This window comes from Pongo abelii, chromosome 14 (assembly GCF_028885655.2).
Source record: "Pongo abelii isolate AG06213 chromosome 14, NHGRI_mPonAbe1-v2.0_pri, whole genome shotgun sequence".
Classification (NCBI taxonomy): Eukaryota; Metazoa; Chordata; class Mammalia; order Primates; family Hominidae; genus Pongo; species Pongo abelii.
The window spans coordinates 43,940,077-43,956,750 of record NC_071999.2 but is presented as its reverse complement, the minus strand read 5'-3'; positions in this window follow the sequence as shown (position 1 = coordinate 43,956,750).

The window sequence follows — 16,674 nt, the reverse complement described above, 5'->3', positions numbered from 1 at the left end:
TGTGGTTTTTTTTTTTTTTTTTTTTTTTTTTTTTTTTTTTGTCTGTTTGTTTTCTTGGGGAGGGAAGGGTGAGGCCAGAAGGGGAAAGAGTAGACAACCTCTCTTCTAGAGAGAAGTGTCCATTCTCCTTGTAATGCAGCTCCAGGGCTCACAGTCATCACCATCGATATTGAAGCCAGTGCAGATAATCCCAATCAGGTGGTTTTCCTGTTTTAACGACTGGGATTTTAACAGTTGTTTTAACAGCTGGGATTACAGGCGCCTGCCACTGTGCCCAGCAAATTTTTGTAGTTTTTTAGTAGAGACAGGTTTCACCACATTGGTCAGGCTTGTGTCAAACTCCTGACTTCGTGATTCACCCGCCTCGGCCTCCCCAAGTTCTGGGATTACAGGTGTGAGCCACCGCGCTCGGCCCCAGTTTTTTAACGTAGTCCAAGTTTTTAATTTTTTATTTTACGCCTTTGGATTTGTTGTAATTCAGGGAGGGGCTTATCCAATTTTGAGATTCTTAAAACTTCTCTAGTGGTTTCTTTTTTACTTTCATGGATTCATTGTCTTCAAATAAATTTTTGAACTTTTGGTAGTCTATGGTCTATAAGGTTTGAGGTTTTGACCTGACTTTTTCTCCAGTTGGATATCCACATATGGCAACCCTTTCATTGTATAAATGTACAGGTTATTCTTTAATTTTAGAGGAAATTGTGATATGTTATTTTATTGAGTGGTAGCTAAAAGTTTCCTTTGCTTTACTTAGATTTCTCATAGCCATGAAGATATGTTGCATGAAAATTGCATATTGAAGGGAGAAATTGTCACTCTAGACCGGAAACAGACACAATAAAAACCCAGGAAACAGTAACAAAAACAATATCCAACTATAATGGAGAGCTGAATGCTTTGACAGGTGAGAGCAGGTGAGAGATTATTGCTCAGTTCTGAACTGAAGAAAGAAAAAGAAAACAAGGAAAGACTGGAAACAGAAGTTGAATGCTATGGTTATACACTGGCTGCTGCTATACGTGATCTTGATCAAGGCAAGATACCAAGGAAACACCTAGAATTTGCTCTCCAGAGTGCAAGAGATGCTTGCTTACAAGAAAAAATAAATTTTGACATGTCTAACCTAAAAAGTAACCATGAAATTCTTTCTCAACAACTTTCTGAAGCTCAGAGTAAATTCAGTAACCTAACATTTGAGTTCCATAACACAAGAGATGCTCTCAGAGAAACAGCTTTGGTTTCAGAACGTCTACAAAGAGATCTATGCCAAACACAGTGTCAGATGAAGAACACTGAACAAATGTATGAAAATGAGCAAGATAAAGTGAGTAAATACACTGCAAAGCAGGAAGCCATGGAAGAGAGATTATCCCAGCTACAAAATGAAAATATGCTGCTTCAACAGCAACTAGATGAGGATCACAAGATACAGATAAGGAAGAAAAGATAATTAATACTCAAGACCAATTTCTTGGCAATGAAAAGCAACGTTGTTTGCTAGAAGATAAATATAAGGAGTTATTAAAGGAGTGTGATCATTTAAAAGAAATACTATATCAATATGAAGAAGAGAAAGCAGAAAGAGAACTAAGTATTAAGAAAGATAAATATTTTTCAAACCTCCTGAAGGAAAATTTAAAGTCATATTTGCTGGTAGCTAAATGTTTAGTCTAGTTGAATGTAAAAATAGATGATTAATTTATTTACTGTGTTAGCTTAGAAATGCCTTATTTTCAGCACATAATAGTTAAAGCTGAGAGATTCTTTTGTTTGTTTGTTTGTTTGTTTGTTTTAGACGGAGTCTCCCTCTGTGGCCTGGGCTGGAGTGCAGTGGCGTAATCTCGGCTCACTGCCACCTCCACCTCCTGGGTTCAAGCAATTCTCCTGCCTCAGCCTCCTGAGTAGCTGGGACTACAGGCACACGCTGCCACGCCCAGCTAATTTTTTGTGTTTTAGTAGAGATGGGGTTTCACCGTGTTGCCCAGACTGGTCTCAAACTCCTGAGCTCAGACAATCCACCCGCCTCAGTCTCTCAAAGTGCTAAGATTACAGGCATGAGCCACGCGCCCGGCCCTAAAGCTGAGAGATTCTTTACTTTGGGTAATGACGTTATGTCACTTATACAATTGTAAGGGTTTGTTACAAATTATTAATAGATATAGACTAATATTAATAATGTAGTCTTATACTGCTGAAATAATTTTAATGCCTTTATGTTGCCACATTTTAAGACTATAATGCAGTAGATAAATGGAAATGCTCCCAATTGAAATGAGTGTTTTGAAATTAAGATTTGATTAAGTGAGTTACTTTGACAGTTAATTCTAGATTTCCCAGATGAATTGAAGTGTATTGCTGTATCTTGTAATACTTTTTCTTCAGTAGCTGTTCATACATTTTAGTTGGTATGATTTTATTTTTATTCATGTCAATTTGACTTAAATCTGAAAATATTTCAATCTCAAATTACATGTTGTTATGACCACTCAACTTTTAAAAAGCATCTACTTTTTATCAAATAACAATTTGGGACAAATGTGGTTAATTTTAGCAAAACCATATTTGATTTATTTTTCCCACTGTTATATGTAATTTAATATTATTAGAAATCATTTGCTTATAACTTTTATTTCAAGGCTCAATGACCATCATTTGGATATAATTTTGTCCAACAACGATAAGTGTAGTTATCTGTGATCTCTTAGTTTGGCAATGGAGCCCCCCAGTTTCAGACTAATGAGGGGTGGTGGGATTCACATATGGCAGAAATGCTGTAAGTAGGGGAGAGTCATGGCAGCTGAGGTCAGGGAGGTTACCTAAAGGGCCTCAAAGGCCATTGGAATTTTTCTTTTATTCTGGAGACAGGAATCTATTGGAAGGATTTGGGCAGGCAATTGAATAAGTGAGGACTCCTGAGGTTGATTTGAGCTTCTAATAAAAAAAAAGAGGAAAACGTTCCACAGTGTAGAATTTACCACTGCCAGTCTTCCCCACATTATCCATTTCTTTTTTGAGACTTCAGTAGGTTGTTAAGCATTGCAGAATTATCTGGGGATAAATGAATGGTGGGCTAAAACTGTTGTCTAGTAACAGAACATCTATTTGGCAGGAAGATAACACCTGTGTCCTTAACTGGATTCAGTAATAAATAGCAATGTGTGCACACGAGGAAAAAAAGGTGAATTGTGTATGTGGTGATATTTTTCTTTCTTTCTTTTTTTTTTTTTTGAGATGGAGTTTCGCTCTTGTGCATTTAAAATGGACATTGTGTTTCTATCACCCAAATAGAAAATGGAATGTTTCCCAGTACCTTTGAAGACCCCAGCATGGCTTTTTTTTCTATGTATTTGCTGAGTATTTAAGTTTGTTCTTTGATTCCAATTAATATTTTTCTCTCATTGTCTTTCTCTACATGATTTTGCATTCCTTTCATTTTGTTAACATTGTACTGGCAAAGATCTCTAGAGCTCTTCTTAAAACAGCCTTTAAGGGCCCATGTATTATCTCTCTGCTCATTTCCTTCCTTGTAAAACTCTGCCTATTTCCTTTTCCTCCTTAACTCAGACTTCACAGATGTTTTCTTTTGTGTCTGTTTTTCTACTTTGAATGATCTCCTTGGTGTTTTCTGCATGTATTTTCTTCCTATAGACTGTGGTCAATGGGTACCAAAATGTATTTTTGTGTCTTTTTCAAACTTACATAAGTATGCTTTTCTCTTCACCTGGGATACTGATCTCTAGGTTAGAGCTCATAATTAATAATAGGTTAAAGTTTTATATTAATTACTAAAATGCACGCAACTAGTTTATTAATTAATATTAACTCTTTATCTGCCATATATGTCATAAAAATTTTCTTCATATTATTTACCTAAGATTATACTTTCGTTAAATGTTTTCCAACTCTTTTAGTTTGAAACAAATGAGAGAGGGTTCTAATTTATGGATTTGTTTCTTTTGTATGTTAGAACGTAATATCTCTTTAAATAATTATTAAATATTTACCCTTAAGAAACTTGATTTACTCGTTCTGTACATTCCTGCAGCTATAAGAAACTCTTACAAATGACAGAAAAGAAGCTCAATGAATGTGAAAATGGCAAGTTTAGTTTTTATGGAGATGTAAAGACCAGTCAATTTGATGTAGATATTCAGATTAATAATCTAAAATATAAGGTAATTTTTAATCAGTTTTGGGACCAAAAAATCACTTATTTTGGGAAACAGAAATCTCTCAATGCTTTGAGCACTGAAAGAAAAATTTTTCTTTTAATTTTATGTACTTGATACCAGTGAAAAGGATAGCATTTTAATATATCATTTTTACATAATATAAAGAGTATACTGCTGATTCTCTTGTGTCTTGAACCCTGGCCAATGGTCTAAATGCAAGCAGTATGCCATTATATGACTTCAAATCACTAGTACCAAATCAGGTTGTTTTTGTTTCTGTTTTATTGAGATATAATTAACATATTACACAATTCACTTAAAATATACAAGTCAGGGGCTTTTAGTATTTTCACAGTTATTAAATCATCATCACAATTAATTTTAGAACATTTTTATCACCCTAAAAAAAACCCTTACATCCTTTAACAGTTTTGCCTTCCTTGCCCAGCCCTAGGGAAACAGCTATCCATTTTGTTTGTGTAGATTTTCCTATTCTGGACATTTCATATCAATCAAATCCCCACATGTCGTGTTTTGTGACTAGCCTCTTTCACTCAGCCTAAAGTTTTCATGTTTCATCTGTGTTGTGGCATATATCAGTACTTAATGTGCTCTTATTGCTGAATGATACTGCATTATGTGGATATAACAAACATTTTACTTATCAATTCATCCGTTGATGGACCTTTGGATTGTTTCAACTTTTGGCCATTATTAATAATGCTGCTATGAACTTTCAAGTACAAGTTTTTGTGTTTGCGTATGATTTCATTTCTCTTGGGTGTATACTTATGAGTTGAGTTGCTGGGTCATACGGTAATTCTATGCTTAACTTTTTCAGGAGCTGCTGGTATGTTTTCCAAGATCCTAGATATAAGTCCCTTATCAGATATATACTTTTCAAATATTTTTTACTACTCAAAGTTTTGACTTTTTACTTTCTTGATAGGGTCTTTTCAAGCACAACTCCTTTAAATTTTGATGAAGTCCAGTTAATCTATTTTTCCTTTTGATATTATATGGAAGAAAACACTGACAAATGCAATCACAAAGATTTATGCCTATTTTTTTCCAAAGAGTTTTATAGTTTTAGCTCTTACATTTAGCTATTTTGTTTTGAGTTAATTTTTATATATGGTATTTGGTGGGAACCCAGCTTTATTCTTCTGCAGGTAGATAACCAGTTGTCCTAGCATCATTTGTTGAAAAGACTATTCTTTTCCTATTTAATTATTTTCTTACCCTTGTTGAAAATCAGTTGACCGTAAATGTGTACATTTATTTTTGAATTCTCAATTCTAATACATTGATTTATATCTATTCTATGCCAGTACCAAATAAAATTTTGTGAGAACTCTTTTTTAATCATGTTGCATATCACCAGTTGTCTTAGGTCATAATAAAATTCAATTTTGTGGAACATCTTTAACTTCACTGTTTGCTTATTGAAGGAGCCTGTGGCCAACATAAGTCAACCTTGCTGACTCCATGACATGATGGGAAGTCAGGCTAACAAAGGAATGGACAGAGTCCTTTCCTTTATTCCCCCCATTCATACCTTTAATGTCTCACCCAGTGCATCCCTCTACAGTCCCATTTTCATCAAATCGTGGTCACAGGATCTGCTGATACAGTCTACTATTTACTACATTATGTTTTATTAACTTGCTATAATTCATAGAATGATCTGTAGATTTTTATTATCTAGGAAGGAGAAAAGTCTGGGCTGTCAGCTGTTGTCACTGGAAACTGAGCTCATCTTATGTCATCTTTCAGTTCATAGTTAGATCCTCTTCCAATCTCATACCTTATTCTTGTGCATAATAGCGGGGCTGATCGTTTTCTTGGTGCAGATTGTGTGTTTTCAGATATCACAATTCCCTGTATTTACCTTTCTTTACTTAAACCAACAGAGATGCACAGCTATACTTTATAGCTCAGTACATGGTTTTTGCAATAAAATAGTTCAACCGATTTAATGAAAAATTTCCAGGAGTGCAGCACTTAAAAAGCAGAAAATGTTCAGGTAATTTAGCAGAGACAAATAATTGTCAAATTAGTTATTTGAATTTCAAAATTTCAGAGCCAATTTGTATGCTATGGAGAAGCATTGTAGTACAATGTAAAGATAAGATGGTCTTAGCTTCTTTATACAAAGAAACTTGAAGATAAAGGAAAACTTGTATTTAATTTCTCATCATTTCAAAGCACATGACATTTATTTTACTTCTGAGAAGATTAAAAATGATTCCATGGTGTTCTCCTTATTTCCTCACTGAGGAAAGGAAAGTGAAGATTAAAGTATTAGATTTATTAATAAATATTGAAAGCTGCTTGCTTCTTTTAGAAATTCAGTTAATTGAAATCAGGGAAAATGTGTGATTTCGGTTATTAAACCAAACATTTCTAGTGGTTTTCCAGTGATTACGCTTCACATAATGTTTCCTGGCTTCTCAGTCTTTCTTATTCTCAGACCTGTGGGAAAATTCTAAAGAGGCACATTTGCCTGGTTATAAGAGTTTGTAAATGAAGGGAACTTTAGAAAAACTTCCTCCTCAATAGCTCTTGAGTGTTTCTTCTAGTTATCTACTGTTTCTCATTAGCATTATTTGCCATTAATAAATCGATCTCAATACTGATTAGATCCTACTTTCAAGGAGACTAATATCTACTATGTAATTTATGATTCGTATTGTCTCTTTTTTTTTAAATCAACTTTTCTGTTTTTGTTTCCCAACAATTACACAAAGTGTAATGGCTGAAAACAACAACATGTATTTAGTTCAGGAATCTGTGGTTTGGGAAAAGCTTGGCCAAGACAGCTTGTCTCTGTTTCTTTCAGTTGTCTTGGGAACAGCTCAAAGGCGGGGGGACGGGAATCATCTAAAGGTTTGCTTCCCCACTTGTCTGGTCGATGATGCCGACCACTGACTGGAACTTTATCTGGGGCAGGCAGCCTGAAAACCTACTAGAACTCCTGGGCTCTCTTAGCAATTTACTTCTAATGAATAGAATGTAGTGAAAATTATATTAATACTATGTGACTTTTAACATTAGGTTAGAAAAGGCTCTGTATCTTAGACTGCTTGCCCTTGGAACCCAAGACCCCCATTGTGTGGAAGCTCAGGACACAACGGATTCATTAGAAGCAAATCATTAAGGTTGGCCCATATTCTATTGTTTTATGGGATACATATTTTTTCTTTTGCTTTTAGTTGATACATATGTACATATTTATGGAATACACAGTAAGTAATATCTTGATACATATATACAATGTGTAATGTTCAAATCAGGCTAATTAGCATATTTACCACTTCAAATACTTAACATTTCTTTGTGTTGTGAATGTTCAAAATCCTCTCTTCTAGCTTTTTGAAAATATGCAATAAATCATAGTTAACCATATTCACCCTGCAATGCCACAAAACACCAAAACTCATTCCTCCTACCTCAGCCATAATTTTGTATCCATTAACCAGCCTCTCCTCTCCTGCCCACTACCTTTCCCAGCCTCTAATACCTACAACTCAACTCTCTACTTTCATGAGCTAATTTTGTTTTTCAGCTCCCACATATGAGTGAGAACACACAGTATTTACCTTTCTGTGCCTGCCCTTAACATAATGTCCTCCAGACTTGTCCATGTTGCTGCAAATGACAGGATTTTATTTCATTTTATGGCTGAATAGTGTTTCATTTTGTATATACAACATTTTCTTGATCCATTTGTCTTTCGATGAACATTTAGGTTGATTCCATCTCTTAGCTGTCGTAAATAGTGCTACAACACACGTGGGGATGCAGGTGGCCCTTTGATGTACTAATTTCCTATCAGTTAAATGTCTGGTAGTGGGATTGCAGGGTCATACGGCAGTTCATTTTAAGTTTGTTGTTGTTGCTGCTGTTTTAGTTTTTGAGAAAACTCTACATTGTTTTCTAAAATGGATGTATGAATTTACATACCCACTGACAATGTATAAGAGTTTCCGCTTCTCTGCATCTGCACAGCATTTGCTACTGTTTGTCTTTTTGATAGCAGTCATTTGAACTGAAGTGAGATATCATATTGTGGTTTTTATTTGTATTTCCCTGATGATTAGTGCTGTGGAGCATTTTTAATATTTTTTGGCCATCCATGTCTTCTTTTGAGAAATGTCTATTCAGATTGTTTGCCCAGTTTTGAATCAGATTATTCATGTTTTGCTGTCAAGTTGTTTGAGTTCCTTGTATATTCTGGATATTAGTCCTTGTCAGATGAATAGTTTGGAAATATTTTCTCACATTCTATAGGTTGTCTCTTCACTGTTGATTGTTTCCTTTGCTGGGCAGAAGCTTTTTAGTTTAATATAAGACGTCTGTCTATTTTTTTTATCCGTGCTTTTGAATTCTTTCTCATAAAATATTTGCCTAGACCAACATCCTGAAGAATTTCTCCTATGTTTTCTTCTGGTAGTTTTATAGTTTGGGGTCTTACGTTTAAGTCTTTATTTAATTTTGAGTTGATTTTTGTATATGGTGTTAGATAGGGGTCTAGTTTCATTCTTCTTCATATGGATATCCAGTTTTCCCAGCACCATTTATTGAAGAGGGTATCCTTTCCCCTGTGTATGTTTTTGGCATCTTTGTTGAAAATCAGTTGGCTGTAAATATGTAGATTCATTTCTGTGTCCTGTTTTCTGTGGCCTTAAACTCCAAGAGTCATTACTCCTTGGAGTGCAGTTTAAATTAGCATATAACATTTGCGGTTTAGAAGAAGGCTTATGACATTGAATCCATAATACTGGATTCATTAATTAGAATCTTATTTTCAAAGTTTTACTTGCAGAGCCATTTATAGAGTAAGACCTAAACAACTCAATATGAAGTCCGCAAAACTTCTTTAGAAATTATAGTGGGTGGTGATGGGGGAAAGGAATAAGAGACCTTCTACTAAGAGGTGACTTAGAGCCATTTTAGAGGAAAGAGAGAAATAATTATAGAAAAATACATGTCTAAGATCAAATGCAAATATTGTGTGGCAGAGTCGATAAGAGTACAAAATACACTTATGTTACTTCTGACGGCTTTAACTTTCTTGATTTTCTAAGTAAGGGTCCACATTTGAAGAATCTACTACAGAAGAGATAACATTTTTTTGTGGCTGAATTTATTTCACAAATTGTTACTGGTTTTGTGTTAGAATTATTCTAAGCCTATTTCCTTTGTTACCAAACTATATATTATTTTATTCATGAAGATCGATGATCTTACAGCAATGGAAGCTATGTCTTTAATATGTCTAAATCTGGATACAGAGAATAAATTTTTTCAACAGGAGTTATTATCTATGAAAACAATAAAAAAAAGTGAAAAACTACAGACAAAAAAAAACCATGTTTGAACAAGAAGCAATAGACCTCAAAAGTCATATAGACATAAGTATGGTAGAATGTGGTCAAGTCAAACAATATGAACAGGAGATTGGAGAAAGAGCAAGACAGTGTATAGAAGAATTACAAGAAGTCAATCTATAAGTGTTTTTTTTTAATCTGGTTAGTTTATTCATCTAAGATGTACTTTCATTTCAGTTTAAATTATATTTTCAACATATTTGTTGTATGTGTTTCCTCCCCTTACTTTATATATTTTATAAATTTCTAGAAGGAAGGTGGCATCTGTTTATCCTTTTAAATATTTCAATTTTCATCACTGTTATAACTAAATCAATCTTTCAGAATAATAATTTCCCCTATAGAAATATTTGATTATTAAGACCAGCAGGCATAAAATATGACTATCAAGAAAAGAAATAATTGTGATTTAGAAATTATGCCAGACTCTTGAATTGTTCTTAAATTACATTGTTCAGTTTTGAAAATTTTAAATTGATTTCATTATTCTTTGGATTATTAGATTACATGAGTACTAACATAAGTGATTTACTTTTTTACAATTCAGATTTAATTCAAATACAAATTTCAATTTACTTGATATTGCTGAGAAATATTTTAAAGTTTATCTTCTTTTTTTACATATTTGAAATTGCTCTGTATTTTGACTCAAAACAAAATAAAACAAATATACAATAATAATTTCGGTCATTATTTTAAAAATGTAGCCGTTTAATTTGCTTTAGACAGAAGCAACATCTAAAGAACATTTAGAGCAGTTAAGATGGCATGATATTACTTCAATAAATAAGATGGAACTCAAAATTAAAGCTCTGGAAGCTGAGCAGTGCAAAATGTAAACTGCTCAAGAAAACTTTAGTGACAGCGAATTAGAAAAATAGAAGCAACTATATCTAGAAGAATTAAAAGAGAATCTTTGTCAAATGAACTAAACACGTAAGTCCAAACATAGAATCATAGAAAATAGATTAAGCTCATTAATTTGCCTGGAAAGCATAATTTTTAGTGAGACAGGTTTAAGATATTAGTGGGAACTGAAAGGTAACTAGATAATATAATTTTGGAAAATGATGTTAGTAAATGAACTTATCTTTAAAATGTTAGTCCAGGATACTTTATATCTCTCTCCCAATTTTTTTTTTTTGTTTTATAAGGCTTTTTTTCCCCTTAATATTCTCATGTAGTTAACCTGATCTATTAGTTTTTAAGCTAAGTAATTTTGAAGCTTTATAATTTAGATAGTGATATTGTTATAAAATTGCTTGTCAGCGTTTCTCTAAATAGTAATGTTGAGTTTAACTATTATTTGAAAGACTACAACTTAATCCAAAAGAGTCAAGGTTTTTTTTTCTTTCCAAGATGGCAGATGATGTTTAGCACGTCTCGGTTACTTGGAAATAGCAAAATGGTGATAAAGACCAACTCCATGAGCTTTAATTCACTTAGGAAAAGGGGAATCCACTGGAATTGTGCAGGACACCCCAGATCTCAGGGAGAAGAATGCAGGCAAACCGCCCCCGCGATGGTATCCAGCTGATGAAAGTGAGCGAAGCTCCAGTACCTGAGAGAGGAAAAGAGCTTCTGTCTGTGACTCGTCTTTCCACTGGGGATCTGAGCAACCCAGGCCAAGGGAGAGCATTTTGTTTCTCCCAAACTCTGCAGCTAACTTGGGGGGAGGCTTGGAGGTGCTGGGAGGGAAACACAAGGAAAACTGCAGATATTTTCCCAGATCCAGGACCAAGAGCAGGACATCATTTTTAATCTGGGTGAGTACAGTGTCAGACATTCTTTGGGAACCTGGCAGTATGGCTGTTCAGGCATTTTAGTCTGGGCCAGAGATTCACATGCTTGCTCTGGAGCAGGGTAGGGGTTTCCACACTGGGGTAATTGTGGAAAGCACCTCAGTAGTAGGCACCGGAATTGTATTTTCCTCCATCACAGGTCTCGGATAGGAAGAGAGCCACTTGGTGATATGCCTGGGTTTGGGATGAAGAGGGCTCTGCAGTTTCTCCTGTTCAATGAGACTTGCAGCCAGGGCCAGCTTGGTTACCTGGAACTGGTCTGCATGTGCCATTACTGGGTGCCCCAACCTGCTCCCCTGAGATGTTGTACAGTGGGGCCCTCTTTGCTCTACCCCCAGGCTGAATTCTAGGCATTTGGAGCACCCACTTTCCTGGAGCAATAGCCTAAGCCACCCCATCCTTTTTGTGCAGAGATCCTGGTGCGAGGGGAGTCCTCTCTGGTTCAAGCCCAGGCAAATCTCTCCAGGAATTCAGAGAACCCACTCACCTGGTTCAGCAGCCTGAATTATCACACCTTTCCTGTACAGAGATTGTGGTACAGCAAGGCCCTCTCTACTTCATGCCCAGGCATATATCCAGGCAGTCAGGGCACCTGCTTGCCAGGACCAGTAAGCTGAGCCCTCCCACCCTTCCTTTGCAGAGATTGTTGTGGAGCATGTGTTTTGTGTGCTAACACAAAAACACACAAGTTACACAGCTCACAGACCCTATAAAGTAACCATGCAATGGAAATGACAAAGCAACCAGCTATCAACTTCACCATAGGATCAAAACCTCAGAAAACAATATTAACCTTTAATGTCAACAGTCTAAATGCCCTCACTTAAAAGGTACAGAGTAGCAAACTGGATTGAAAAAATCAAGACCTATCTGTTTGTTGTCTTCAAGAGACCCGTCTCACACATAATGACACCCATAGGCTTGAAGTAAAGGGTTAGTGAAAGAGCTACTATGCAAACAGAACACCAAAAAGGCAGGGGTTGTGATTCTTAGGTGAAACAGACTTTAAACCAACAATAGTAAGGAAGGACAAAGAAGGGCATTATATAATGATAAAGGGTTTAATTCAACAAGATGACTTAACTATTCTAAATATATATGCACCCAACATTGGAGCACCCACATTCATAAAATGAGAACTTCTAGACCTACAAAAAGACTTGTACAACCACACAATAAATAGTGGAGAACTTCAACACCCCATTAACAGAGAGTATTAGATCATCGAGGCAGGAAACCAACAAAGAAATTCTGGACCAAAATTTGATACCTGATCAACTGAACCTAATAGACATCTACAGAATACTCAATTCATCAACCACAGAATATATATTTTTTGTTTCTGCACACAGAACATTCTCTAAGATCAAACACATGTTTGCTCATAAAGCAAGTCTCAAGAAATTAGAAAAAATCCATATCATACCAACCACATTCTCAGACCACAATGGAATAAAAATAGAAATTAGTACCAGGATGATCTCTCAAAACTACACAATTATATGAAAATGAAAAAAGTTGCTCCCGAATGACTTTTGGGTAAACAATAAAATTAAGTAGAAATAAAAAACATTATATGAAGTAAATTATAACAAAGATACAACATACCAAAATCACTGGGATGCAGGAAAAGGAGTATTAAGAGGAAAGTCTGCAGCACTAAACACCTACATCAAAAAGTTAGAAAGATCTCAAATTAACCATATAACATCACACTTACAGGAACTAGGAAAATAAGAACAAACTAACCCCAAAGCTAGCAGAAGAAAAGAAAGAAATAAAATTAGAGCAGAACTGAATGCAAATGGAGACCCAAAAATCCATACAAATAATTAATGAAACCAAAAGTTGGGACTTTGAAAGGATACAAAATCAATAGACTACCAGCTAGATGAACAAAGATAAAAGAAGATCCAAATCAGCACAATCAGAAATGACAAAGATGACATTACAACCAATCCCACAGGAATACAAAAGATCCTCAGACACTATTATGAAGACCTCTGTGCACACGAACTAAAATATCTAGGGGGAATGGGTAAATTCCTGGAAACCTACAACCTCCCAAGATTCAATCAGGAAGAAATTGAAACCCTGAACAGACCAATATTGAGTTCCAAAATTGAATCAGCAATAGAAAACCTTAAAAAACCCCAATGAAAACAGCCTCAAACCTGATGGATTCACAGCTGAAATCTACCAGATGTACAAAGAACAGCTGGTGCCAATTCTGCTGAACCTAATCCAAAAAAATCAAGTAGGTGGGACTCCTCCCTAACTCATTCTATAAAGACAGTATCGACATGATACCAAAACCTTGCAAAGACATAGTGATAAAAAAAAACTACAGGTCAATATCTCTGGTGAATATAGATGCAAAAGTCCTCAACCAAATACTACTGAATCCAGCAGCACATCAAAAAGTTATTTCACTGTGATTAAGTAGTCTTTATTCCTGAGATGCAAGGTTGGTTCAACAAATGCAAATCAATAAACGTGATTCACCATATAAACAGAATTAAAACCATAAACCACATGATTATATCCATAGATGTGGACAAAGCTTTTGATAAAATCAAGCATCCCTTCATGATAAAAATCCTCAACAATCTAGACATCAAAGGAACAAACCTCAAACTAATAAGAGCAATCTATGACAAATTTATTTGCCAACATCATGCTGAATGGGCAAAAGCTGGAAGCATTCCTTTTAGAGTAATACAAGGATGCCCTCTCTCACCACTCCTATTCTACATAGTACTATAAGTCCAAGCTGGAGCAATCAGGCAAGAGAAAGAAATAAAATGCATCCAAATAGGAAAAGAGGAAGTTAAACTCTCTCTTTACTGATGATATGATTCTATACCTAGAGAACCCTAAAGACTCTGCCAAAAGGCTCCCAGAACTGGCAAATAATTTCAATTTCAGCAGAGTTTCAGGATACAAAATCAATGCACAAAAATTAGTAGCATTGATATATACCAGTAACATTCAAACTCAGAGCCAAATCAGGAATGCAATCTCACTTACAATAGCCATAAAAAAATACTTAGGAATACACCTAAGTAAGGAAGTGAATAATCTCTACTAAGAGAACTACAAAACACTGCTGAAAGAAATCAGAGATGACACAAATAAATGGAAAAGCATTCCATGCTCATGGATTGGAAGAATCACTATTGTTAAAATGGCCACACTGCCCAAAGCAATTTACAGATTCAATACTATTCCTATCAAACTAACAATGCCATTTTTCACAGAATTAGAAAAAACTATTCTAATCGTCATATGGAACCAAGAAAGAGCCCAAATAGCCAAAGAAGTTCTAAGCAAAAAGAACAAAGCTTAAGGCATCACACGACCTGACTTTATACTAAACTTCATGCTATATACTGTCAGGCTACAGTAACCAAAACAACATGGAACTGGCACAAAAATAGACACATAGACCAATGGAACAAAATAGAGACTCCAGAAAGAAATCTGCACACCTATACCCATCTGATCGACAAAAATTAGACAAAAATAAACAATGGGGAAAGGACTTCCTATTCAATAAATGGTGCTGGGATAACTGGCTAGCCATATGCAGAAGATTGAAACTGGACCCTTCCTACCTTTTACCATATACTAAAGTTAACTTAAGGCCAGGCGCGGTGGTTCACATCTGTAATCCCAGCACTTTGCGAGGCCGAGGCAGGCGGATCACGAGGTCAGGAGTTTGAGACCAGACTGGCCAACATGGTGAAACCCCATCTCTACTAAAAAAAATACAAAAATTAGCCGGGTGTGGTGGCACATGCCTGTAATCCCAGCTACTCAGGAGGCTGAGACAGGAGAATTGCTTGAAACCAGAAGGCGGAGGTTGCAGTGAGCTGAGATCATGTCACACTGCACACCAGCATGGGCGAAAGAGTGAAACTCCAACTCAAAAAAAAAAAAAAAATTAACTCAAGATGGATTAAAGATTTAAATGTAATACCTCGAACTATAAGAGTCTTAGGAGAAAACCTAGGAAATACCATTCTATATATTGGCCTTGGGAAAGAATTTGGAGTTCTCAAAAGCACTTGCAACAGAAACAAAAATTGACAAGTGGAACCCAATTAAACTAAAGAGCTTCTGCACAGCAAAAGAAACTATCAACAATGTAAACAGACAACCTACAGAATGAGAGAAAATATTTGCAAACTATGCATCTGGAAAATGTCTAATATCCAGAATCAATAAGGAGCCTAAACAATTCAACAAGCAAAAGACAAATGACCCCATTAAAAAGTGGGCACAGACACTTCTCAAAAAAGACATAGAAGTGGCCAACAAACATATGAAAAAAAAATACTCAACCTCACTAATCATTAGAGAAATGCAAATCAAAACCATGATGAGATACCATCTCACACCAGCCAGAATGGCTATCATTAAAAAAAAAAAAAAAAGGGCTGGGCGTGGTGACTCACACCTGTTATCCTAGCACTTTGGGAGGCCAAGGCAGGCAGATCACAAGGTCAGGAGATCAAGACCATGCTGGCTAACACGGTGAAACCCCGTCTGTACTAAAAATATAAAAAGTTAGCTGGGTGTGGTGGCACACGCCTGTACTCCCAGCTACTTGGAAGGCTGAGGCAGGACAATCACTGGAACCCAGGAGGTGGAGGTTGCAGTGAGCCAAGATCACGCCACTGCACTCCTTCCTGGGCGACAGAGCGAGCTTCCGTCTCAACAACAACAACAACAACAATAACAAAACAAAAATAAAAAATGACAGATGCTGGCAAGGCTGCAGAGAAAAGGGAATGCTTATACACTGCTGGTGGGAATATGAATTAGTTCAGACACCATGGAAAGCCATTTGGAGATTTCTCAAAAAACTTAGAACCACTATTCAACCCAGCAATTCCATTGCTGGGTATATATACGAAAGAAAACAAATCATTTTTCCAGAAAGACCTATGCACTCGTATGTTCATCACAGCACTTTTCACAATAGCAAAGACATGGAATAAACCTAGGTGCCCATCCACAGTAGATTAGATAAAGAAAATGTGGTACATATACACTATGGGCATAAACAAGAATGAGATCATATTCTTTGCAGCAACATGGATGCAGCTGGATGCCATTATCTTAAGCGAATTAACATAAAATTAACAGAAAACTAAATACTGCATGTTCTTACTTGTAAGTGGAGCTAAACATTGGGTACTCATGGATGTAAAGGTGGCAACAATAAATGATGGGACTATTAAATGTGAGAGGGAAAGAGGGAGTCAATGTGTGAAAAACTAACTCTTGAGTGCTTTGCTC